At 34.9% G+C, this 27315-nt stretch overlaps 1 long non-coding RNA gene across 1 annotated transcript; it reads right to left on the reverse strand.

Moving 5' to 3' along the window:
• Nucleotides 1–5218: 5218 nt before the first annotated feature.
• On the reverse strand, nucleotides 5219–24194 carry LOC110363952 (uncharacterized). The gene is made up of 3 exons (XR_002422366.2): nucleotides 23967–24194; nucleotides 17757–17896; nucleotides 5219–7978 (listed from the first exon to the last, which is right to left on the reverse strand). It is a non-coding gene; the product is annotated as an uncharacterized LOC110363952 (long non-coding RNA).
• Nucleotides 24195–27315: the final 3121 nt, after the last annotated feature.

A 27315-nucleotide genomic window follows, 5' to 3' on the forward strand; every position in this document is an offset into this window, starting at 1 on the left:
TTAATATGCCACAATGAAGAAGACTGAAAATTGTCTTTAATCAATCTTTAGCATTGTCTGAAAGCTGCTGTGGTCAGAATCATTTGGCATATTTCAGAAAGAAAGGATGTCCTTTTACATACAACACATGAAGAAGAGATCAAGAAAATGAAACACTAGGGCAATTTCACGTAACCTTCAAAACACTTTTCTTCTTGATCAATCTATCCTTAAACGTGATTTGTTTTCCACAATAACATTTCTGACAGAACTTTAAGATATTCACTATTCTTTGTAGTATTAAAATTCATTAAACAGATCATAATTGGCAAGACCTTGTGGACAGAAACTAACATGAGACATTTTCTGCTTTGACAAGTAGCTCTATGCTACTCAATACTGAATGATGTGTGAGAATTTTGCTGTCAGACTTGCTAGCAATATGCATCACTCTCCTTTGTAATCAATATCTTCCATGGCTGATGACTAGCAGGGGACCGAAAGTGTGAGAGCATTTAGGTGCTTGTCTTGCCATGCATTATCATTTAACTTCATCTTAAAAGCTGCCTTCAGATGTCATTGAACAAAAGAGGATACAGACAAGTATCTTGAAAATAATTTCTTTTTCCTGTTGGTATTATTTTTATCTTGATGCAAGTCAACTCATATTGTTAGTAGAACTGAAAAACAGTCAATACCCATGTCACTAATCCTTTAAGAATCCTCTTTTGTTTTCATCAATATACATGTATTTGTAGTTATACACCATTTATTTTGTCGTCATATAAAGAGGAATACACAACACTAATATTTTTCATGTATTTGCTAAAAAAATTTAGGAAACTTCAGTTTATCATATACATCATATTTTAATAAAATACTTCTCAAAAAGTTTGTATAAATACTGCTGATCTACTGATAATATTCCTTTCACTCTTTGTAAAAAAGATTGTACCTAAAAAATTTATTTCCTCAAAACCACAAAGGTATGAAGTTCTGTGTAATTTAAAATGTTATTTTCCCTCAGGTTTGCAAGGTATATTCCTTACACTTCAGGAGATGATACTACTTTCCATGATATTATTTTTTAGTGTGAGTAATGTTACTTTCCTAGCTTGCATAATACTTTGTTAAGGAAGTTTCTTTTCCCTACATTTTCTGGGCATGGTTTCTCCAGCACGGATTCCAGATTTTTTTCTAAATTAAATAAATTACTTGGAAAGTACAGCATAGAGCAGCTCAAGCTGAGTGTCTCCTGAAGAAGGATGCTCAGCAGAAAAAAACTTGGACAGTTATACCCCCACAATCCAATCCCCTACCTCCTGCATGTCACTCCAGGCCAACTGCAAAATTAGAGTCTGGGCTCTCCCTGTTTTTCATTGAATCTATTCATTTTCATCAAGTCTGCCTTCAATCCAAGTCCTGAGCTTCAGTTGCAATTTTGCATGTGCAGCTGTAGTTCTTAGCAAAACAAAACATTCTTCTGTTTCATCTTCTGTTAGGCACAATTCTATTCCTTTACTGATCTCCAGGGACACAGCTCCCCTTATCTTCTAGCTCAAAGACTCTTCAAAGTTTTTTTACTTAACAAAGCAGAAAGTTCAAAGTCTCACCACAGCTTGCAGAAGTTATGTTAACCAAGCTTACTTGCTAAGCAAATTCTATATAAGCAGTTTCTAAACAAGTTCTACTAGAAGCAGTATACACAATATTCAATGAGCTAAGGCAGTCTATTCCCTAACAAATTTGTTTATACTTGGCCAATTATTACATTAGATCTTTTTTAAAATAATATTGCACTGATTACATTGCTTTAGTCATCCGCTTCTCTTTTTCACTCTTTAAAAGACATCATCTCCATCTCATTTATCTGACTCTTTTTCCCAGGTGAGTAAATATATATATATATATTTACCTTCATTAAAATGCTGTTTGCTTAGATTGACTCAATTTCTTACGTATAACTGCTGAGTCCTTTCTTCACCTTCTTAGTGTTATCCAGAAATCATGAACAGTGAAGTTACATTAACTTTCTCATCACTTATGAAACTGTGAATGGCACAGGTCTCCCTAGGGTACACAACATTTTCGAAGTTCCTGTAATTCAGTGACTATTTCATATTGTCAACTTTTGTCTTTTCCAATACATTTTTAGATACTTACTGTATATTCTTAGAGAAGACTTGTATCAGGTTTTCCATTTCACATAAATTACATTGATAACAATTTATTTTACACCAGTCTTTTAAAATTACATTGACATTAATCTACTGTATACTATTGTTTATTTTTTAACAAGCCAGATATTAATATTTCCCCACAGTTAATAGAAACATGAAATAGCCATCACTACCTGAGTCATCTTGTTTGCCCCTCCTGAATATTTTGTACATTCGCTCTATGTCTGATTAACAAAATTTCAGTAGGATATCAACATTCATTTAAATTAGATTTCAGCAAGCCACATATTTTCTCATCCACCTCTTTTTTAAGTCTCACATGCAAGTTATCGAGAACTGATGATTTAAAATTGTTTATCCCCTATAAATCCCCCTTGGAATATTACTTTACTAATGGAAAATAAAGTGTTTTATCTTTTTTATGTGATATATTCCTGTTTCTTTCCAAATAAATAAATTATTTATGGAAAATTTCTAGCTGTTCTATCAGCTCTTTCCTAATCATTGTGAAAAATATAACCCCATCTCACTTATTATAAGACCATGTTATTTCTAAGATTTCTTCTGCTCCCAAAATAATTTGAAAGCATCTATTTTTTTTCCTCATCACAACATGGTGTTTTCATTGAAGACTTCAGACTTCCTTGATAATTATCTCTTTATAGTAACCTGGCTGACATTTATTTAGATGTTTCTGTTATTTGTATTATACTTCTAGTTCCTAACATTCTTGCACGTTACAGGCCATACAGATAAGATAATTATGTTAGATATCTTGGACCATGTTAAAATTCAATAATTTATCACAATTAACCTCTGGTTAGGCAAGCTGTACTTAAGAATGGAATCTACTTTTATAAAAATACACGTTTACCTGTTCATTTATGTAAATAGACAAGATACAATGTTTAGAGATCATGAACACTTTTCATTTTGTGTTTTAATTGTTGGAAGAGATTATGGAAACAAGCAAATATAATTCTGAAGTGAGATCAAATGCATATTTGATGCAATTGCAGCTCATGATGGTAAATTAAGTTCATGTTTATTTAGCTTTCTTCTTTTTTTTTTTTACATTTTTATTAATTTTCCTTTTGAGTTCTTTTGTTTTCTTTATCTGTATCGATGTATCTGCCACCCTAAGCAACAAAAGGTATGATTTTTAGCAATCTCTTCTACTCACTTTTTCTGTATCCATCTTTAATTTTTAGATCTTTCTATCATAATTTAAAATGAATGAAACATAAAATTCTCAAAAATTAAAGACTCTGAAATGAAATACTAACTGAAAGGAAAACTGAGAAAACAAACCAAAACAGTAAGTGAAATTGTAATATATTCTGAGTGAAAATAGAGGCTGAAAGAAGTGGAAATAAATGTGATATCATATATAGGGATTATTAATTAATTGTCAATGTTTTTCTTTAATTGCAGGTTTAATAATAATTTTAAAATTGCATAGGAGCCAGAATTTTGTTTGAGGCTCTGATGTTTTCCTGTAAAAATATATCTACATGCTTATTTGATTAATACTGTTCATGTCACTAAAAACAAACAAATAAACAAAACCAAAACTAACAAAAAAAAACAGAATTTCCACTGATATGTATACACATGCAAAACACTGCACATTAACCTTATCTGTCTGAGTGAGTACTTTTCATTACTATGCTTTCCAAAGCTGGACTAGCAAAATCCATTATGCAGTTTTTCATCTAAATCCTTCCATATACAATAAAATATATTACCTCAACGTACAGTTTAATTAACAGCAGTATCTATCATGGGCCAAGTTCAAGGTCATTTACTTAATTAAGCATTTATTTCTGATACTATAACCCAAACTTAACCTTTAAATTTATTAAAGCTGTGTATAACCTTTTTTTTCTGATTTCTTGATTTGCCTGATTCTAACATATTTCAATAAAATTTGAAGAGCATGGCAATTATCCAATATGGTATAACTGGTTCCTGAAACCTATTTTCTTCCAAAGATCAAGGAATAACTCGCACAAGTTTTCTGCAAGATGATGTATTAGATAAAATTAAACTGTAAATGGAAACTTATATTTAAATATAACTTCTTTTTAAAAAGGATAAAACAAATGGTCTTTTCTCAGTGCTACAAGCAAGTTTTCTGTTTGTGCATGCACATATAAGGATATGTTTTCTCAGATATGTCTGCGACAGCTAAAAATTTTAAAAAATACAATACAAAGTCTGCATGTCAGCATGTGGATTTTCTAAAGGTCTAATTTGGCAGATGTATTGGGATTGGCTGTGATTAAGTTACCTTCCTTCACAGCAGCCTATAGCATAGCACCTTTGTTGCTAATCTGGGGTTGATAAAATGGCAATGTTTTGGATTTTGCTGAACTGTCTTGTACAGCGTCAAGACTTTTAGTTCTTCTCCCCTACCTGCCCCAAAGTCAGTAGTCTGGAGGTGTGAATTTGTCCCTAACTGACCCAAGACACATTTCATGCCACACAATCTTGTGCTTTGCAATGGAAACTCAAGGGGAGGAGGAGGAAGTGGTGATGTTTTTGGTTATGGTATTTGTCTTTCCAAGCAACCTGCATTCCAGAAAGTGCCCTGCTGATGGAAAGTAGTGAATGAATTCCAGTTGTTCTTTGCTTGTACATGTGGCTTTTGGTTTTCCTATTACACTTTCATTGCCTTGATCTGTGAATCTTCTTCCCTTCTTTTACTTTTTCCTTGTCCCGCAGGATAGGGGAATGAAAGAGGCTGGATGGATATTTGGCTGCAAGTCAGAGTCAATTCAATACAGCAACAAAGTCCCTGAGGTCAAATTTAATACATTTAATACACTCTTAATTGTTTAACTTTTGTCCCTGTTCTTAAAATGGGGCCATAACAATTTGATATTGGAAAATATGGTATCTAGTGCTCTGTTGGCTCTGCAAAATGTAGATATTCACCTATTAATAGGAAGAATAAGTGAGCATAAAAAATAAATTTTGTCATATTCTTGTAACAGTTTACTCCTGTAAGGAACAGATTTATCAGGGCTGTCACAAGTTAATCTCTATCTGTTTCTTGCCATGATGATGAAATCACTAATTTTCTTTGGCTCCACAAAAAACTCTTCAGTCACACAATAATTTTGGAGAAACACAGAAAAGCTGTTGTGAGGTGCCGGTGATGGATATGAAGCCAGTACGGTGGCAGGGGAGCAGAGAGCAAAGGGAACTAAAGATTCAAAGCCATAGGTCATAAGACTCTTCACCACATGGCCTGCACAGTGAGAACGGAAAAGGATTTACTCTGCCCATTTAGTTTGTTACTGTCTGTGTTTATTAGCTGTGCCAATTAGCTAGGAAGGGACCAAGGACTTAGTATTTGACATTAATAATCAAGGTTCTTAATTACTTATTTTTCTTTACAGATAATGTAGTTTCGCCAGTGAGATGGGTTTAAATGCTAAGTGCTTCCAAATTCTGCTAGGAATGATGTGTTTAGTCATGGGAACTATTTCCGTTTGCAGGCTGGATGGCAAAATCTTTATGACTCTGTGCTGCGCCATGCAGAAACATGAATATCAGTTTACAGATGAAAACCTGTATTGGCATCTACTGGAAAGGCAGCAGGCTCCCTGCAAGGTTGGTTGTTGGTAACAACTCACTATCTCGCCTGAGTATCTCAGGTAAACTTAAATTAGATCACTCCTGCTCCTTCTACTTCATTTAGCTGCAAAGTAAAACAAAAATATATCCTAACTGGAAACATTAAAAGGAGAAATCAGTTGGAGAAACTCAGGCCAATTCGCTATCTTATTTTTAAGGCCGTCCAACCTGTAGCTACATCTTCTTGTGCCACAAAAAATTAACACACCAAATTATGGCTCAGTTAAAAACCAGTCTGAAAGGTATCCAAAATGACCTTGCACAGTTTTAAATAAAACTTAAAGAAGTGTTTACACATCTAATATTTGACTCGAAACAAACACAGCTGTTCATTAAGAGCAGATTAACAAAATAAGAGGCTCCAGGAGTGTGTGAGCTTTATCCATCATTTAGAGCATTTTAATTATGACCATGATTAAATTTTGTCGCATATTATTACTTTGCATTCCAGATTATAGTTAACACATCGCTGAAATCTCTGGCAAAGAAAAAAAAAACAAACACAAAACCCCAACCACACACAACAAAAAACATTAATTCTCTCTTCTCTGGAAGAGGGGAATCAATAACATAAAATCACTTATGTTGTTCCCAGAAAAAGAGATTCAGAAAGCTGAGGACCAAAACCAGTAAGCTACAAAATAAGGTAATTTGTATCACAGCTGTGGGAAATAGAAAATAAGTAGTTTAAAGAAGCAGCAAATAATTCACAACAGTTAACTTAAGTTGACTGAAATCTTTAAAATGCATTTTGTATACTGCATAAGCTAAAGGAAATCTGTCTGTTTGGCAGTCTCTTGCACAGCTGAGTTTGTGGATTCAGCAATGTAAATTCTTTGTATTATACACATTTGTTAAAACACCAAAAACATTTCAGCTCTAGACCTATAACTCTGAAGTTACCTATTGTTACTACAGGAACTATAAACAATGAAGATAATATCCCGGACACATTTTTAGATAAGAGAGCTTCCTCAAGAAAATTAGATAACTCTGAAGATTTTTTTCTTCTATTACATGTTGATGTGTTCAATTACTTTTATTTCTTGTCTCATATCTTACAACAGAAGTTGCCAGAGATGTATCATGAGTCAAAAGGAGCACTTACACAGAAAGCATCACTTTTTTTTAGGTGGAAAACTTATGTCACATCCAGAGGTCAAATTCTATCCTCATAAGATTTAGCCTTCAATTCTTAGTTCTTTGTGAATCTTTTGCATTCTTAAAAACATATGAATGGATCTTATTTTTTCTTAGATATAAAGACCTCCATGTAGGAGATGCGTGCTCTACAGCATACACGGCTTAATGCAGTCACTGGAATACTGTCAGATGTCTCTTTTCAAGGCCATCCATGGAAGGGTGTTTGTGTGAAAGACAGGAAGAAGAAAGGAGTACTCTACTCCAGATACAGACACACTTAGATTTGTTTAAGATTATCACATCTAAGTGTTTACAGTATAGGGTTTATGGCTCAACCTACATTTTTATATTCATGCACCTGAATATTTTATAGGCAGTGGACTTTAACTATGCATTTAAAGGACGCTAGAGACTGATTCAGCTAATTTGATTACTTGCCCACACATGGCCATCTAGCCCCTGCTGTGACTCCCAAAGAAGCCCAAGTCATATATAAAGGCATTAAAAATATCAGATTTAAGTGATATCTGAATCTTTCTTCGGCAGGAGATGGGGACAGGTACAGCAATACAAAAAGCACTAAATGCCTATTTTCTGTCATCTGAATCTCTCACTAGAGGGATTCAGTGGCCTGTGCACAGGGTGAATCTGAATTTGGCCTCTAGCTGTCAGTCCACAAATCGATCATCTGCTGTTTATCTTCTGTAATACCAGCTGGTAGACATCTTAGGGTAACTCAAATGGCACTAGATTCCTGTGTATAGGAAACTGGTATTTTCTACTGGTTACCTAATTTAAGGAGAGCAAAATTGTTTTGTAGGCTCCACCAATTATATCTATTAAATCTTTATTGAGTATAATAGGAACTTAAACACACATTTCATTTGTAGACACTTATTTTATAAATAACTAGTTGGTTATCTGAATCTTCAGCTGCATCTTGCTAGAAGTCTCTTAGAAAGGATCACCATGTAAATGCGTGCAGAGTCTCTAGTCAGCTCTGAGGACTACAGGATATTCAGTATAGATTCCTGTAAAATGAAAAGACTCACAGGCTTCATAAATCTGAGGGTTTTTTTCAAGCACAAAGCATTTTATAAACAGAATGATGCAAAAATAGAATTGTACAGCTTCTTGGTTTTCTTGAACAGTCTGGTTATGTTGATGCCTATAAATTAAATTATATTTTAACAGTTTAACAGTATAGATAGTAATCTACCAGTGAATAAGAACTGTTTAATATGACCTTATATATGTAGCCACTGTGTTTCAGTTAGATATTCAGTTAGCTTGCAGCTTGGATCATTAAAATAAGTTGTCTCTTCTAAAAAGCTTGCTGGGAAGAGCTTAAGACAAGTAGTATATGAATTTTGGACTGGTAAATAACAGCTAGTACGATCACAACTTGCAGTGTGCACGAACTACACATACTACTTCCTCCAGGCAAAATATAGAAAATAAATTGTACCTGTAGTAAAATATAAAATGGTCTTTGACAAAAGAAAAAGAGAAAATAAAAATTGTAATAAATTAATATCTGTTATCTATAGGGAAAACCAGATATGTTTATCATAGGATTTTTATGGCATTTTTTCTGTTTTCCCAATCAATTTAAAATTTACATAGCAGAGTGTTTACTGAAAAACAGCTATGCAATACGATTTTGTTTAAACTCTTTCAAAAGAACTAATTTACTAGTTTGTGTCAAGCACTTAACTTTTCAGGGTTCTGTTCTTTCAAATGGCAATGGCAAGACCACAGTCTGCATCATTCTACAGCTCCTGGTCTTGCAATCTATCTCTTTCTGAGTTATTACAGCACTTGAACCTAGTGTGACCTTTGACTTCTCTAATTGGAACATCTGCAAAGTTGCCAGCTCCTCTTACATGTAGAATAAGATAGCCTCAGTCCCAAGAATAGAAGAAAATTCATTCATGGCAAAAACTACAGACGGGTTGTATCTGGCTGGCAACAATTTAAGAAAAAGGCATTATATGTGAAGTCAAAATTTGTGTTTCTCCTATTAATATTGAGAAAAGTTTTAGAAGACAATTTTCTGTTGTATCATAACAAATTAATTTGTTGTCTCTGTAGAGACTTTCAAATAGCTTGCAGCACTTGAGTTACTGATGTTACAGGTTTTGCTACTGCTACAAAAAAAACCCTCTTACTTTCAACCTTCAGCCTTTCAACATATATATATATATATAAATGCAATACAGGATTGTTTTAAAGTACAAATTGTTTGAAGTATATTATATCCTGTAAAGCTTTTTATAGTTTAAATGGTGTCAAGGGTTGGCTTACAATCAATCCAGAGCTTAATTGGCTAAACTCAATACCTCTCAAATAGAACATATGACAACATATTGTTCATTCATTTTCTTAAAAGTAGGAGGCCATGTTGTGTGTTTTTTAAATTCATGTAATTGAACAAATGCTTATCAATATAACTTTGTATCTAGAATTTCTTATTCCATCATATATTTCAACTTTTACTGTTTATCAATAAACAGTTATACATGTAATTTTAACAATATGGTTTTATTTATGTTTCTAAAATATATGATTTCTGAAGGTAATGTACATTAAAATTACTCAGTCATCACTGTACAGTTAAAAATAAAAGTCATTAAGGAGACTTCATTTTATCTCTATAGAGCTAATCTTAATATCTGTGACACTCTTCTTAGTACCTTTGACATTCAGACCCTGCAGGAGGGAAGAAGTGGGAAAAATCCAGCTATTGCTGTAAATCAATCCTTTTCTCTACCAGAAATACTTCATAAAGGATTACACCCTGCTGTTAGATTGCACAGGAACTGATCCATACAGTGAAGTGCCAGGAACTCTCACACAGACAAGGTTGGTGTGCAGCTTGGAGTGCCAGCAAAATGTCAAATCTCAAGTTGGTGTCAGGAAACTGTCTGAATAGAGCCCTAAAGAGAAGAATTTTTTAGCTTTAAACTAGATGAGCTTAGTCTGTTGGTTATCCAACAGATGCGAGTGAAGAAATATTCCCTACAATAATCTGGAAGGAATTGTAAATTCTGTGTTTGATGTGTCACCTAGCAGTAGGAATGCTGACCACATGGGTAAAGTAAATGTTCACTAATATGATATGCCTTTAAATGTATGGAGAATTAATAAAATGAAAATCCCTACATGTCAGTTTCATTGACATCTCAATGTCATTATTTCTATTAAACTTTCTAACTTCTAAAATCAGGAATTAATGGATATGGATAGGGATGAAGATAGGGATACACATTTGCATATATAAAATAAGAAAAGATGTATGTAAATTTCTAAAAGTCAATGAAGAAATGGGGTTTGGTATCTTAATTAAAAAATTCTTCATCCTGCTATTAACCTGGTGTGAAACTGGACTTTTTCACATGTAAATATTAAGAAACAACGTCTATAGCTAAGTTTCAGTGTCAAAGGCTTTATTGGGCCTGGAAAAGTCTCTTAGTTCCTCTTGCCCCTTACTTTCATCTCCAGACAGCATTACCCTCAAAGATTTTTCACAACACATACTTTACCTTTAAGCAAAGATATCTTGCTGTGGTTAAACAATAAAGCTTTCTTTGGCATAACAAAATAGAGAATGAAGTCTCCATAAAATCCAGGTTTCCCATGTACATACCCATTTTACTACAGAAAGCGGAAAAGCTCCTAAACCCTACACCTTTTTGCAGCAGCTTCAGATGCTTCATTCAGAGGAGGTTTGACTGACACTCAGCAAGGTGTGAAAGTGCAGTAGTCACATCTCACTTTAAAAATCAATGTAGGAGCAAGGGTCACTAAAATAGTCAAAGAGAGGATTAATATCTTTAATCTACACTACTTTTACTTGCAGGTTAGAGAAAACGTGAATTTAGTTTGGTGATCTTACTGTAGTTCTCAGTGGAACGCTGGGTAGCTCAAAACCCATCACACAACTCAACACAAATCTGACAGCCTTGGCACAAGGAAAATGTAGGAAAGCAGTATTACAGCATGAGAGGTGTTGTATGTCAGGAGTGGAGTGCATTTTGTAGAGATGTATAGAGATATTAATGCACAGCACTTGTCAGCACTGTGCCTTGAACCAGACTGCACTATAAATCTCTCATTTTCACGAACAGTAAAATCCACTAAACTTACAAACAAAAATAAATACTGTAAAAAAATGTATTCTCTAGCCCAAATACAGTTTATTCTTTATGAATATACATGTTCTTTTTTGTAGTACACTTTTAAACCAGAAAACTGTCAAGATTTGAGTAAATGGTAGCTAGAATAAATGCAAGGTCTTTTGGAAAAAAAAAAAAAAAAGACTTAAGTACAAGCACAAGCCATTTTCTGAGGCTTCTGCTGGTTCTGAAAATCTTCAAAGTTCCCTTGAGGATCTCCACTATGAAGTTGTGGGTAAATTTGCTTTACCACCCTCAGGAGCATATTTTTTTAAGATTCTCTGCTATACAAAAATAATATATAAATAGGAGAGATGAAGGAAGAAAAATATCTGGTTTAATATGAATTCAAAATCAGTAAGATTTCTGCAATGGATAGATTAAAAACTTCATAAATATCACATCATAAATACTTTTGCTTCATTTTTTTTTCACAAAAGATACTTAAAAGAAAAATTATGTGTATTATTTTTCATGTTTATCAGTTTAGATTTTTTCTGAAATGTTTTGGTCCTGTTTTGTATTCATAATATACAAATATTAATCTTGTTGTGTAAATTAAAGGATTTATCAGATCACAAATAAACATTAATAGAGTTTTGAAGCAACAACACTGAAAATGTTAAATCATCACCGAAGTGCATTTTCTTAGCATTTCTACTTCCTTATTTCCTTCTAACACTTTTTTATAATAGTGAATTGAAAGTAATTTCTTCATATTTGAGGTTCTTCTTGGTTATAACGCGTTCTGTGCATGAGTTCAGGAAAATCTGTGAACCATCTTGTAACTGGGATATGAAATATCAATATGGCATGCTCCTATAAGACACATTGATATTCTCTTCCTGCATATAGATTATAACATCTCAAAATGCATATCTTTATCTTGTTCCTATTCACACTCTTGAAATTGACTTTATAGATAAGGCTAAGTAAGACAAAAGAGAAGATTTGTTTGTGTGAAGATTATGCTAAATTTGCTGGAAGCAACAGTGAAATCTCAGAAGAAATAAAAAGCAAACAGGAAATCTGTGTGCCTCTCACCTCCCTGCAGTTCCTAGAGGTTACACATAAAAAGATTAGGAAACAACACACAGACACAATTGAAAAGATTCCTAATGAAAACAAATTTACCACGTTTGATGGCTTATATATATCACCATTTTTTGACAGCAACACAATGTGGAAAGACAATTTAATGCAATAAGATGATTTCATTTTCTGGGCAGATTGTTTGGGATAGGTCTCTTACAAAGAAACAAGAATTGAAATAACATTGGAATAACCCAGTTCCAATACTCCTAAGAAGCAGATGGGCATTGATGGAAGTGATGTTATTCTTTCAATGGTTATTTAATTTTCCCAGTGAAATTTCAGAAAACAAAGCAGCTTGAATGGATTGGTCAATATATGATATCTATAGGGACTGTCATGATACCCTTATTTAGGCAAAATTGATTAGCACACACATCAGACATTTGAGAAAGAAAGCTAAAGAAGCCATATGCAATACATCCCTTTAAAAAAGCAGCCTTAACTGGCTTAAATTGTAGAAAAATAATTATGCTGTGTTGAACTTGCTTATGTTCAGCTTTATAGTACTTCTCAAAAAGCTTTACAGATCCTCTCTTTTAAACTGTTAATATAGGTTAGATACTTGCCCTACCCTCTGTAATCTTTACACCTGAGGACTCACATATTCAGTATCCCTTAAAGAGAACATCTTTCCTTGACCTCATAATCCCTTCCTTCCCTTTCACCAGTGCTCACCTTATAGTGGTTAAATTTGAATTCCCTGTGATATTGTGAAGTCATGAGTAAAGCACACAAGAGTAAGGCATTTGCTTAATTTATTGCTCACTTAACTTGTCTGCCAAAGAGCTTTCATATCCTTTTGGGCTAAAATTCACCACTTCCACTGAGCAATCTACTCTAGGTGAAACTGCTTTAACAGGTGAGTTGGACTAGATGATCTCCAAAGGTCCCTTCCAACCCCAACCATTCTGTGATTTTGTGACTTCTGCTGAAATTCCACAAAAATTCTACTAGCATATTAGTCTACCCCGGAATATACATACTCCAGCAGAACCACTGAAAGTAGATCTGCTTCTGTTAGTGACATTGTACCAGCACTGTTTGTGTCACCTTTAATGAACAAAGGGAGTGATTATTCAGCTAAATGAGCACCTTTAGGAGCATGAAGGCTGTAACAAACTTGTGGTGCACAATCTACTGGACACAAGCGTGCCAGAGGGTTATAAGAACTGCCATACTTTCCCCCCCACACACATCCCGCATAATATCTGGTAGCACTTGCTTGTAGCAAATGAGATTCACTGCTCTCTGCTCTAACATCACAGAAGGTAGAAGTTATCTCCTCCAAAGATGTCTCCTGAAGTAGCAATGCCCTGCAAACAAAACAAATTCTTAGAACTAAATGTGGAAGTTCAGCCACTACCATTGCTGGCAGTAACAGGGGCTGACGACCTTTGGCTCTTGACCAAGGTCTACCTACTGTCACAAGATAATGTCTCTCAGAGTCACCATCCACTTCCTGTGACTACAAGAGGCTTTTAGATCCATTCTAGAATAAGAGATGAAAACAAAGACAACAGGTGACACTGCCTACTTTGCTGCCCTTCCATTTCAATGGGTAAGCAATGACACAGTACCAGTTCTCCTTTCCTCCTATATCATGGTCATCAATAATGTAAGAAGGGTAATGACTTCTCTCTGGCCTTTTAATATCAGTTCTTCTTCTCCCCATCAGACTGTAAAATTCTCTCTCCTTTCTTTTTACACTTTTATAATTTACCTTTCTCTTTTATCAGCTTTTTTAGCTTGTCTTAACTTGGGGGTGAAGGGTGGAGGGGATTATTTATTAAACTGTTGTCTCATGTTACTAGAAGTTTCATCTGACTAAAAGGTCATCTGACTTCTGGCAGGTGCATGTTAACCATATCAAATTCCTCTGCAGCACATGAACCCAGTGAACCAGGCTCCTGTGAGGTTCCTTCTCCCCACATCTTCTGTTTTCAAAATGGGAATCCTAGGAGGACAAAACCTTGATAGTCTCAGCCCTCTTTATGGGTATAGAAGCCTTTTCCTCCTCTCCAATACCTTAGACTTTCTTAAATGTGTGTGGTTTCCATTCCACTGGTTTTCCTTCAGCATGATAAGAGTCTTCTTGTCGCCTGGTGTCCAGAGACTCAATGATGTCCTAAGCAGCTGTTCAAGTGTAGTTTACTCTCAGGCCCTTTCTTTGGAGCTGCTGCCCTTAGGACAGCTTTTTAATTAGAACAAGGATCTGAACACAAACATCAGCAAACTGACCTAATCACAGTGCTTGTGGAAAGTTGTTAATGAGGACCTTTGGCTAAAGTTAATAATTGTATGATATATTTAAAATAATTAAATGCAAACAAGTAAAAATAAATCATTGAGGGAAAGAACTTTGGAGAATAAGACAGAGATATTCAGGGCTCTCAAAGACTCAGGGACAGTGAACAGTTTGAACTACACTACTCTCAGTAAATGGTCTTTCATTTCAAACTTTACAAGCCTTACAAATTACCTGTGCATTTAGACCATTAAATGACTAATAAAGTTTTAAGCTAATACCAAATAAATCTGCTGAAAAGAGAAGATGACAGAAAACAAAGAAATTTCAACTGAGTTGTCTAAGGTTTCAAAGAAGTGAAGGGAATGGGGAAAAAGCATTCATTTTCTTGTAGATGACAGACAAAACCCCCTTCTGAATACAGAACTTTGGTTTTATTTAAAGTGAAACAAATTTCCTTTCTCCCAAGTGATCTAAAAGCTGCCTATCTGAAAATCTTCTCTCTGAACACATACTTTTGTTCATTGAACTGAAAAATAAGTTATTCCAATTATCATGTGCCAGCAAAACACTCTTAACTATAAACATATTTTCAGAAAAGTCATTTTATATTAGAACAAATGACTGACATTACTATATAAAAAGATCCTTGTTTATTTGGCAAAGGCAGAATTCTAAGGACAAGGAATAATTTCTTCTGTAAACAATTTTTCTTTATCTCCTTTTACACATGCTTCTTTAACTACATTGTCACATTTTCCATTCAATTTTAAAGAAAAAATATTTTAATTGTACATTAGGCACCATAAATATAAGCATTTTATCTATCTCCCAGTATAATACATAATTTTGTTGTGTGCTTTCAGACAGACAGGCTTGCATATGAACTCTTCAGAGAGCTTTTTCCTGGTTGGCCTTAGTTTCTCTACTAAGCTTGATTTGAAAATGAATCCCAGATGTCTTTGTACCTGTCACAGCCTTTCGGTACATCTGTGCAAACAGGGCACAGATGTATTTGAATCTGCCCTTCCAGACTCCATAAAAACAAAATAGCAAGCCCACATCCTCTTTGTAGGTCTCCACATAAGAAAGTGCATGTAGTAAAAGAGTATGCACATGTAGGAGGGATCTTAAAATGTCGCATTCTTCTTATTTCTGTGGTAAGAGAGCACATCCCTAAGATATTTTGGCTTCTTCCCCATACTTTTCTGTTTCTTCAGTCAGTGAACACAGTTTAGCGCTTATTAAAAACGCTTATATTTAATCTCTGTACGTTAATTGATACAATAAAAATGTTCCATTCCCTTTTCCTCACTGTACAATTGATGAAGACTAGCAAAGCTGATTTGACAAGAGACTTGACACTCAAGAGTTGAGAGTTTCAGAGTGGGACAACAAGAAACTATAGGAATAAGTTGGATAAAGAGAGTTTCAGACTGCAATTAAGGAAAAAAAATCTTTACATCATAAGGAGAAACCAACATGGGAACAGATTTCCCAGGGAGGCTGTACAGTCTCTGGTGCATACCAAGGTTTGACTGGACACAGCCCTGAGCAGCCTGGTTTTATACCAGAGCTGACCCTAGTTTGAGCAGGGAGTTGGACAAGAGATGTCCAGAGATATTATCTTATGAAGCAGTGTCTCTTTTATGCCCCAGTCTGGTTGCTTTTCAACAATTTAACTGCTGAATTTGGACTAATTCTCCTTGTTATTTTAAAATATTATTAACATTAGAAATAATTTTACATCTAGGTCTCTTTTAAGTTTGTGTCACCTTTTATTTTCATGCTTTCCTTCTAAAAGTTTACAATAGGCTATTGGCTTAAGTGTGTACATAAGTTTAATTAATATGCTGCTCCTGTTTTTTTCCAGATCATTAATAAAGATGTTAAAAATTGACTTAGCACACTGCTTCACTTATTCTCAACAAAGTAATTAAAAATTATCTCTTTTGTAAGAGTAACCCAGTGTGTTAATTCCTTACAATAATTGGCACCAATGTTGCTATAGCTCATAATTAGCTGAATATCAATTAGTTTGAAATATGAATGAGAAATTTATATTTATATTAACCTAATGCTTCATTTACAGCTGGTTTAAATTATTTGGACACTCACCAAAAAATTAAAACCTGCAATCAATGAGGTTTCCCCTTCATAGCTGATTTTCTGGAAATTTAGTAAACAAAGCAGACATAAATATGAATAATTATTCCTAGGCCTTTGCAATTACCAATGAACTGTTTTTATTACAGCACTTTAATGTTGTATACATGTTTATCAATCTCTAGCTAAATCCACCAAAAACAAAACAAGCCCCTTGTTTTTCTCCTTTTTTTGTGCGTGCGTGTGTGTGTGTGTCTCAGTAGCGCATCTGGGCAAAGACACCTATTTATCTTTCTTAATGTGATAAGTTGTTAAAAATATGAAGACATACAACCTTTATTCTCTATTCATGTTTTACAATACCATGAACTTATTTATATTATCTTTGTAGAGAGAGGTATTCCTCTTTAGCCTATCAGGCTTTTCCTTCAGCCACAGTGGAAGTAATTTGTGAAAAGTATTTTTAACATCCTATCAGAACTATTTTCTCAAAGAGCAAGCAGGAAGATAAACATTCTTTCACTGGTACTTTATTGAGACTTCTCATTTTGGTCACAAAAATATGAGCTGGAATTTTCTAAAGATGTATTGGAGAACTATGACACCCCAAAGCTTTGAAAAATATGATCCGAGTGTCCTACTCCCTTATCGTCTTTCAAAACCTAGTCCATAAATCCAAAACATAGCACCATGCAAGCTACTATAAAGAAAACTCTATTCTAGCCAAAATCGGTACATCCCTAAACAAAGAAATGCTGAAGAATTTTATGTAATTCCTGGCTATATTTAACCATTCACAAAATCACAGAACTGTTTAGTTTGAAAAAGACATCTTGAGATCTTCTAGTCCAATGTTCCTGCTCAAGCAGGGTCAGCTAGAGCTGGTTGTCCAGGATTGTGTCCAGAGAGGTTTTAAATGTTTTCATATTAATCTAGTTAAGAATGATTAGAAGCATCTTTCATATGATTATAAAGTATTTCTACAAACAGTAAAATAATATTCAAATTCATTGGGCAACAGTTCGAAGGTTTCATTATTTTTAATAAAGACAATTATTTCAAAAATTCTTAATGATTTTTTTGAAACAAAGTCAACATAAAAAGTGGGAAGTGTTGCCATTTAACTACTCTCAGTTGACAGGTTTGAGTTTACTTTGTTGTGGAAATGCTAAGTGAGGATTTTACCTGTGTAACTGCAGCAGTAGTAGTGGATAATGCCTTGTTATATTTAGTGCTGAACTTCAGGTTGTAGAGAATTGGTGTCCCTTTGTTTTGTTCTTTCATCACTTTTCCGGAGGGTATAAGTTGTCATTTTTATAGGTTCTCTGCAGAAAAGGAAGAAAGGATCATAGCATATGTAAATTGCCATACTGTCCCTGTGAAGTCCATAAAAACATTTCTCAACACTTATCAGTTTCTTAAACTGTAATAATTTTGTGCAGAGTTTTCTAATTGCTTTGCCTTATTCTGAATCTGTAATTCAAGTCAAAGCAAAAAAACTTGCGAACATCTTGCACACATCACAAACACTGAGGTGATGTCCTCCTTCCTACACAAAAATTGATGTACTATTTAAAATATTATTTATCTGGAAGATAAGCATGGTTCTTCCCCCCTAAATAATTTATCTAGTGAATTAACAATATAGATTATCATCACAGATGCCAGTTAATAAATGTTTCTAGGCACATTTAATACTGAGAATATAATGTTATTAAGATATTTTACAAGTAACAAAATATGATATCAGTTAATACCATTACATCTCTTTTGAATCCTTTAGTCTCTTTCACTGGTAAGCTCTAAATGATCTGTGTTACACAGCTAAATTTTAAACAATCTTTGCATACTTACTTAATTCTATATTGTGACTTCCTTTGCATTTCTTCCCTTAAACATGAAATAGCTCTGGTGAGAGACAAGTTTTATGGTGTTTTGGAGAGGGGAAATAATTTATTCTTTTTTCTCTTCCCTGTCACTACATGCACACGTTCAGATTTTCTACCAGTGCCCTTAAAGTGTGAGAATGCAGAAAATTTCTGATATATGACAAATAGAACACACTTGTGTTTGAGTGCACAATCTAATTAATATTGTTGTACATCGGAGTCCCTTGTTAGTCATACTACATAACTGTGGTGAGCCTTGAAACCAAGACAGAACACAGGGGCCTTGGAATACTTGGCCCTGTCCCCAGCTCTCACACATTGCTTTATGGAGTCTTGTGTGAATTTAACAGAGACTAAAACAGGCTCAAATGGTTTAGAGCCTCAAGCATTAGGTTTAGATGCTTACCCTTTAGATAACCATATTTAGGTGAGATTACCATTTTCCATTCAGTTTTGCAAATATTTTTTAATATCTGGACCTTACTTAATCAATCCCCAAATTTCAGACCTATAAAACTGGGCAATTTTTTTGTTTGTTTGTTTTTTGTTTTTTTTTAATTCTGCACCTTGTATGGTACACATGGCAGATTCTTATAACTTTCAAAGTAAAGGAATCATGATCTGGGCTAGAGAACAAAATCAAAATAAATTAAAAAATAATAATGAGTGCTTTATAAAGGTCATGTACACCATCTTTTGTGTTCAAAGAAATTAACTGTTATCTAACTTCTTAAAATCCTACATTGATCATCTCTGAAATTTGCCTTATTTCCTGATAGATTCTTGGCTCATCTCTAAGCATTAACAATGCAATTTAGAAACAAGTGGGGGTAAAAAACAATGAACCAACCCCCATATCTTCTGACAGTTAATGTTGCAAACATTTTATCAAGGTGAGTATCAAAAGAAGAAACTGCCTCCAATGTCTTCTCTGGAAAAAAAAAAAATAAATAAAATAAAAAATTCTAGTATCTAATTCCCAGATCATATCTTCCAATTCTTATATTTCTAACATTGAAAACTGATTTGAGTGGAATGCAGATCCTGTTTAATACTTGAAATTTGCAGTCTTGCAACACTGCAAGATCAAATGTGAATATTTCTGCTCACTTCCTCAGATGTTGGATGGCCATATGAAATAATTTGAAAAGTCAGTTAAAGCTCCTCCATTAAGAACAAATACACTCAATGTGGAAAAAAAAGTTGCTGTAATTGTTTCTATATACTTAACTGTATTTAATAGCTATGTGATATTTTCCAGCACATGACACAATGTAATGTAGGTATTTTTAAAATTGCCATTAAAAGAAAAAAGGCTCCTAAAAAGCTGTATGAAGTTCTGGAGCTAAAGATTACACATGCGACATAGTAAGGAGATCAAAATAAGGCTGTATTATTTTGAACAAAAGATTGATTTGTATTTGCCTAATTACTGTCTGATTAAAATTTCAGCTTTGAGAAGAAACATAGATATTTAATTCTATACAATGAATGAATTGGACCACAGACAAGCCCTCTTGTCCTTTGCATCAATATAAACCTGGTTAAACCCCTGGCTTCATTAGTGCCATTCATGATGCATAACCGTGACATTGGAAGGAAGATAAGATCTGGAATTTTTCAGTATATGTACTGAAAAAAAGTTAGAAAAAGAATAAGTCACTTAGATTTAAGGTACAAAAGAATTACAAGCTGGAAGCAAAAAAGGCAGTCATCTAGTATTCACACCTTGCCTAAAGGTAGTGATCTTTTTTTGGCAAAGAAAAATCGATAATATCTCTCAGGTCTCTGAAACACGACTTTAATGGCTGGAGACTGAGAGTTTCAAGAAAAAAAAAAAAAAAAAAACCAAAAAAAACACAAACCTCAAAGAAGTAGAATGTCTTGAAGTATAATTGAAGTTTTGCTCATTAGGGGCAAACCTGTGAAGACTTGACACTTCATCAAATTTACAGCTAGAGTTCCTAAGAAAATATGCTTGAAAAAGTTGTACAGAAGACTGAGATTTCTTTTGCAGTGTTACCTTTTGACATTAATCTTGGAGTTGCTCCCTCCATTTTCAAGAAGGCACTAGCAAAATTGGGAACTTTTTAGCCACACGTTGACCAAGTAGAACACAAGCTAAGGGAAGTTACACTGTCGTAATCATTAGAAACAGATGCTAGGCATTGTTGTTCTAAGTACTTCATGGATTTCCCTCCCTAGACAGGCTGTGACTCTTTGGTACAGCTCTACAGAGGATTAAAACCTGAGGGAAACTAATCCAAAACAGACTGAATCTGTAAGAAAGAAAACATGTGAGACCCACCAGTACAATTGTTGTTGAGAAACACCATGTTTTCTGTGTTTGTATACACTGCATTTCTGTAAAGACAGTAAGCCATTTCTGTTCAAATGTTTCAGACCACAAATGACTAAAAATTTACTCTAAATCTTCAGTCCTAGATAATTTAGATACTTTTTTTTTTTTTTCCCCCTTCTCCATTGGTAATGTCCCTTTCCCAAAACCATTAGTTATTAACTTGATTTGATCTTTATCCTTTCTATATACAGATATACAGCAGCCCATATTTGCCCTGCTTTGAAAGGCGTGTCATAAACTGTGTGTTTAAGGTTTGACACTAGAAATGTTGGACCCATTTCATATCTTCAGGTGATCTACAAAAGCCCAGCAAACCTAGAGCTAGGCTTTCTGTATGTGTTTGAAACATCTGTATGTTACATACATGTATAACAAAGTCTCTGATTATATGCCTAAACAGGTGCATGCTTGGACCCTCTAGTGCTTTCAGGAATGCCCCATGAAATTTCTAAACAAATCCTTTGCTCTGACAGGGGAAAAACTGCTTCAATCAGTATGTAACTTTTAGATTTCTCTCTTTGTCTAGGTCCAAGATTACCAATTAGCTGTATTCCAGATGGCTCTTTTCATGGTCTGGCAAAGCTGTGACTGAAATATAGCCTTATACATTAAGTCAAAGCAAAGGCGTGCAAGAATACAGCTTTCCTGCACTGGGTATCTCACTTCCACTCCATATGCACAGGTATAATACAAAAAAATAAATCAGAATCACTCTCATCATAGAGCAAGAAGGAAACAGATTGAAAACCACTAACCATTTGGGCAGTTACATTAAGAATTCACTATTTTGATTTGAACTATTCCTAAATTTATATCTGTTCTTTGGCACTGTAATATTATTTCTGTCTCTGTAGTTTTGTTTCTTCTGCTAAAGTACTACTTTTCGTATTCAGAAGGCACGTCCTCCTAGACACTTTTTTTGGGGACTGATGAGCTTACTCAGGGTGACTATCAGAAGTGCTTGCTGCTCTTCTAAGACTAGCCCTCCAGTAATATGAAAGCATATCCAGAATTCTGGAAGGATTTTTTTAGATATATATATATATGTTTTTGGTTTTGTTTTTTTTCTCAGCAAAGCCAGAAAATGTAAAACATCTTGTTCAGATCTTTCTGTATTGAATTATGGGATTATTTGCAAGAAGTTTCACAGAACATTAGCTAAATTATTTGTACTATTTGAGAAAACATTCAGTGCTCCTCAAGTGAATAATTTTTCCCTTGAAATAAAACTTTATAGGCCATATAATGTTTTTAAAGAGAGTGTAAAAGGCAAAATACTTTAAAGGAAAACCTATATCCCATAATATGAGAGGCTGCAGAAGCCTCTCACCTGTTTTTATTTGACTGTATTTTCTAAGACAATAATACAGGGTTAATTACTCGTTATTCACCATGTCAAGACTGATTTCTGTGTTTGCCTTTTAAACAGTGTAGAATCTCATTTATTTCAGTATATTCTTCTGCACTCCTACATAATTCTGTGCATTCTGAGTGTACCAGCTAAATCATTTGGGCAGTAAAACCAGTCCACTACTGAGCACCCTACTGATAGATCTGGGTCACTTGAAGCTTGTAATATCAGAACCTAAACCCCTTAGTCCTGAAATCTGATGTTCATGATTGGACCCTTACAGTTGTGCAGAGCCTGATAGGCTTCTACTAGTCACTAAGTCTAGCTCTCTGGACTTGGTTGTATACATGAACCTGAGGAAAAGAGAAGACCTGCAGAACAGTTTTCTTTCCCTTACACCCTTCACTTACAACTATACATTTTTTACAATAATGATAGAAACAGTGTAGGTACTGTTTAGTGGGTACTAAATGTCACTTAGAAATACATTTTTAACTTTTCGGTATTCCTGCCGTAGAACATAATATATATATATATATATATATTTTTTTTTTTTTTTTACAGTTTTGGGTGGTAATAGATATACTTTCCTGCAGCAAATGCTGTATATACTTGAATTTTTTTCATTAAACCAATGTTGGGTTTATTAGTTTTCCAATAGCTGTTGAACAAACAAATTTAACAGATTCAGAAATTAATAGGATAAATATTTAACTTATAAGTGATCTTATTATAAGTCTGTGATCTGTGTGTGAGCTAAACTACCTTACATTAGCCCTTGAAGTCTCAAGTATTAAGTTGTAATCTATTTACAGCTGATTTAAAGAGGAAGAAATAGGTGCAAAGCAAGAGAAGAGTAAATATTGGTTAGACATTGGAGGAGCCACTGAAAGAGTTCTTCAAGCAAGCCTGACCTTATGAAAACATACCTGGCTTCGTTTGTTTAGTATATGCAGAGCTACTGTATTGCTTAGGTGTGCGTATTTGTGCACTCACTTGGGTGAGGCCTGGAGTTGAGGGGGCATCTGATATCACCTGTTTTGTGTGTATGTGGGTGAGTGAGAACTAAAACTGCCTGCTAGAGAGGGAGCATCTGGCATCATCTGCAAAGAGGCGAGCTCAAGCTGTTGAAACCATCTGTGAAGAGGAGAAAGATGTAGAGAGACAGAAATACAAGCTTCAGACACCCGCATAAAGTTCCAAAACTGAAAAACTACATTTCAAATAAGTTCTTCACTATAGGCACTTTTTGGATGCTGACAGAAACAGTGAAGCTCCCCTGGTGACAGAGCTGTCTCTGCTGCGTGGGCAAGGCACATTAGACCTTGGCACTCTCCACACATCCTGTGCATGGTGCACATTCTCAGTCCACAGAGGTCCATATGCTATAACAGGAAAAAGCCTTTTGACTTTGAATTTTGAGAGGCAAAGCAGACATGCCAATCCTTGAAAACATCCATTCCTAAGTCTCACTCAAACTTCTGACCCCCACTACTGAAACCAGTGCTGTCAAGATGTTTAGGTAACCCCCTGAGGGAGGAAATGTTACCTCCTCTTAATCATATTTAAATTCATCACCTCTAAACTAACTTAAGATATTTCTAGGCAGATTTGTACAAATCATTGTGTTGCTCATTGCTTCAAATGTAGCTAACACAAAAAATGTAGCTTACTGGAGCACCCCCCACCCCCTTCTTTTTTTTTTTTTTAAACTTATAATCTTTAAAACACTTCAAAGTTAATGCCTATCTCATCTGCAGTTGTATATGTACATCAAGGATGCAGATACTCACTGCTGTGTTGGCTGGAATCCTGGCTTCTGATTGCCTTGTTTGTTGCATTTTTCACACAAACAATGTCATTTTCTCACATTCCCATTTCTGTGTGAAAACAACTCTAAAAAATCCTTGCTACAACTCTTAAAAAATCCTCACTTCCACTTTAAATACTTCCTTCAAGCTTGTCTTTGTGGCAATGATAGAAACCACTTGTCAGTGATTAGCCAGCTGGTGTGACCACTGCTCATTGCACTGGTTACAGCTGTCTTACTGCAATTTTTTTTGTTTCCTCTCCATCTGTCTTATCCACCTGCTGTCTCTCATTTCGAACTTAAAGTTAAGCTCCCTGGACAAAAAAATCTCGATTTGTTATGCTTGTAGAGTGCCTAGCACAGTGTGTCCTTAAGTACATGTTCTCCTTCAGTATGAACTAATATGTGCTAAGCTGGCTGAGAAAGAGGAACAGTGCAGATTCTGCATCTCAGGACAGATTTACACCATCTGTTCACTGACACGGAAGCCTGAGCGAGTTTAAACACTACTGGTTGTCTCAGTAAATGATCTGAGAAGTAGGATGAAATAGAACATTTTGAGTTCCAGGTTGTCATGATCAGACCATAGCAAAGGCTAAACAAGGGTGGCTTTACGCAAGAGTGAAAAAGGTAAACTCAGTAATATACCTGTTGGAGGAAGAACAAGATCTATACTCTAGGTACTATAATACACAAACATATATTTATACAAGTTACATGAGATTGAGCACAATATTGTATACAATACAGAAATGCATACACAATGTTTGTACTGTAATGCCGTTTACTTTTCACCTAGCCACAGAACAGGCTAAGTAATAGCCACAGAATCTCAAAGAATAGGAAGTGGATATTGTGGAATTGTGTTTTAGCTTCACAACTCCAATTTTCTTCTGATATTCTGTGTTAGCATCTGACTTTAGAGGTATTTTAGGGATTTAATTTCACTACAGACTTTAAAAAATATTTTATTGTTATCATTACTAAAATTAAGTTGATATATTTCTTTCTAAGAAGGCTTTCCTAAATATTCCCAGGTCAAATTCAAGTGTTACACAACAGTGTATCTCTATCACAGTTCAAATATGGTATAATAATTTCAATTTATTGTAGCATCACACTGGTAACTCTGTACATATGGTTGATTGGACACTTTGATGATAAACGTCTTTCTTAGATTCACTGCCTAAAGGCAAATTTACATGTTTAAATTTATAAAAATTCCATTTATTTGCTCATAAATTTTCCACTATGTAAGAATGGAGACATCATGCTTTAAAGCATTATTCAAGTGTTTTATACTTGTTTTGGACATCCAGAGCTCGCATATAGAAATAGCAGGCTGAAATAAAATGGAACTATGAATTCAAGGTACAAAAACTAAACTGCAGCTATCTGCACAGATTATCTTGCCCTGTTCTATGGATATCTGCAAACAGCTAAGGTTTATTTATTTTATACTGAAAATTCCCCAGATCCTGTCCGTGGTAGTTCACTTCTTAGATAAACTTCAGATGCATGTAATAAAATAATGACAGGTCTAGCAGAGATATTATGAATTAAGTGGAAACTTATTAACATAATTATTAAGATTTAGGATGTCATTAATATTGTATGTGCTTTTATTACTGATTTCTGTGTTATATTTTTGAACTAATTATTTACATGTTGCTAGAAAAAAAGATGAAGTAAGAGTCCAGTTCCAAAGTTTACATAAGTATCAGTAAAAAACAATTAGATAAGAGGATATACAAAAAGTGTTGAACAACTTAAAAAACAACCACTCAACCAACCAACCAATCAACCTCTCCCCCCAAAAAAACACCCAACCAACAAAACAAAAAAACACAAACAAACAAACAAAAAAAACCCCACCCAGGACAAAAGCTTCAGAAGTTCTTAGATTTTGTCTGTGAGCATTTCTTGACCTCTGATCCCAGGAGCACTTTCCAAGTAGGAATGCGTCCTAGCAGCATCCAGATTCCTTCCCTTGCTTTCCTTCTCCTCCTCCCCCCTCAAACCATCCCCACAGCTTCTATGCAAAGAAATCACAGACACCACAAGCTGAAGGGAAACAGTGAAGTGGTCTGAGATCCTTTGATCTGGGTGATTAGGAAACTGCAACCCTCAGGCACTATGCAGGTTGCCCCAGCAGGTAATCATAAATTGGTACACTGGGGATTAAGTCTTTTAGACTTAAATGGAGAAAGGTAAAACAAGAACCACAGGCAGGAAACTGATTTGCAAATTCACAAGAGAATTAAGAAATATTTTACTGTAGCTTTCTTTCTACTTTTAAATGCTGAGGGATTTGCTATTAGAATAAACTGTTAAGCAAAGTAATAAAGTGTTTTAGGTGACCCTACCTGCTTTTACCATTCATATATTTTGGTCAGATGGAAGGCATTGTAATAAATGCAAGATTATTTTGACTTAATCACTTAGTACAGTATGATACAAAATTGAGTGTATCTTCTGGTGTTTGACTTGTGTTAGAAGTATGGCTAGCAGGCCAAGGGATTTGATTCTCCTCCTCTACCTCACTCTCTTGGGACCCCACCTGGATTACTGTGTTCAGTTCTGTGGCGTCCAACATAAGAAAGACATGGACCTGCTCAAGTGGGTCCAGAGGAGACCACAAAAATTATTAGGGGGATGGAACGCCTCTCCTGTGAGGAGAGGTTGAGAAATTTGGGGTTATTTAGCCTAGAAAACAGGAGATTGCAGGGAGACCTTACAGCTGCCTTCCAGTACTTAAAGGGAGCCTACAGAAAAGATGGGGAGGAACTCTTTATAATGGACTGTAGTGATAGAAGAGGGGTAAGAGTTTTAAACTGAAATAAGGTAGATTTAGATTAGATATGAGGAAGAAATTCTTCACTATGAGGGTGGCGAGACAGTGGAACAGGTTGTCCAGAGAAGCTGTGGATGCCTCATCCCTAGAAGTGTTCAAGGCCAGATTGGATGAGACTTTGAGCATCATGGTCTAGCGGAAAGTGTCCCTGCCCATGGCAGGTGGGTTGGAACTATGCAATCTTTAGGATCCCTTCCAGCTCAAACCATTCTATTCTATTTGCAGATTTGACTCTTAAAGGTTTAGTCCATTGTCTGCCAAAGCAAGTTTTTAGGGTTTGGGTTCTAGGCTTTATTCTTTGTTTTTTTGAGGTTTCCTAATATTGATTACTTGCCTGGTGAATGATTTGCTGGTCTTCCTTATTTTCAGTTTAGAAATTTCAACAAATCTGAGCATGTACACCCAAGTGATGTTTCTTCCTGTCTCCTTAGCTTTTGCCCTTCAAGAAGGTATGCATAGCTTTCTGCCATTTAAGGAT

Source organism: Columba livia, chromosome 3, assembly GCF_036013475.1.
Source record: "Columba livia isolate bColLiv1 breed racing homer chromosome 3, bColLiv1.pat.W.v2, whole genome shotgun sequence".
Lineage (NCBI taxonomy): Eukaryota > Metazoa > Chordata > Aves > Columbiformes > Columbidae > Columba > Columba livia.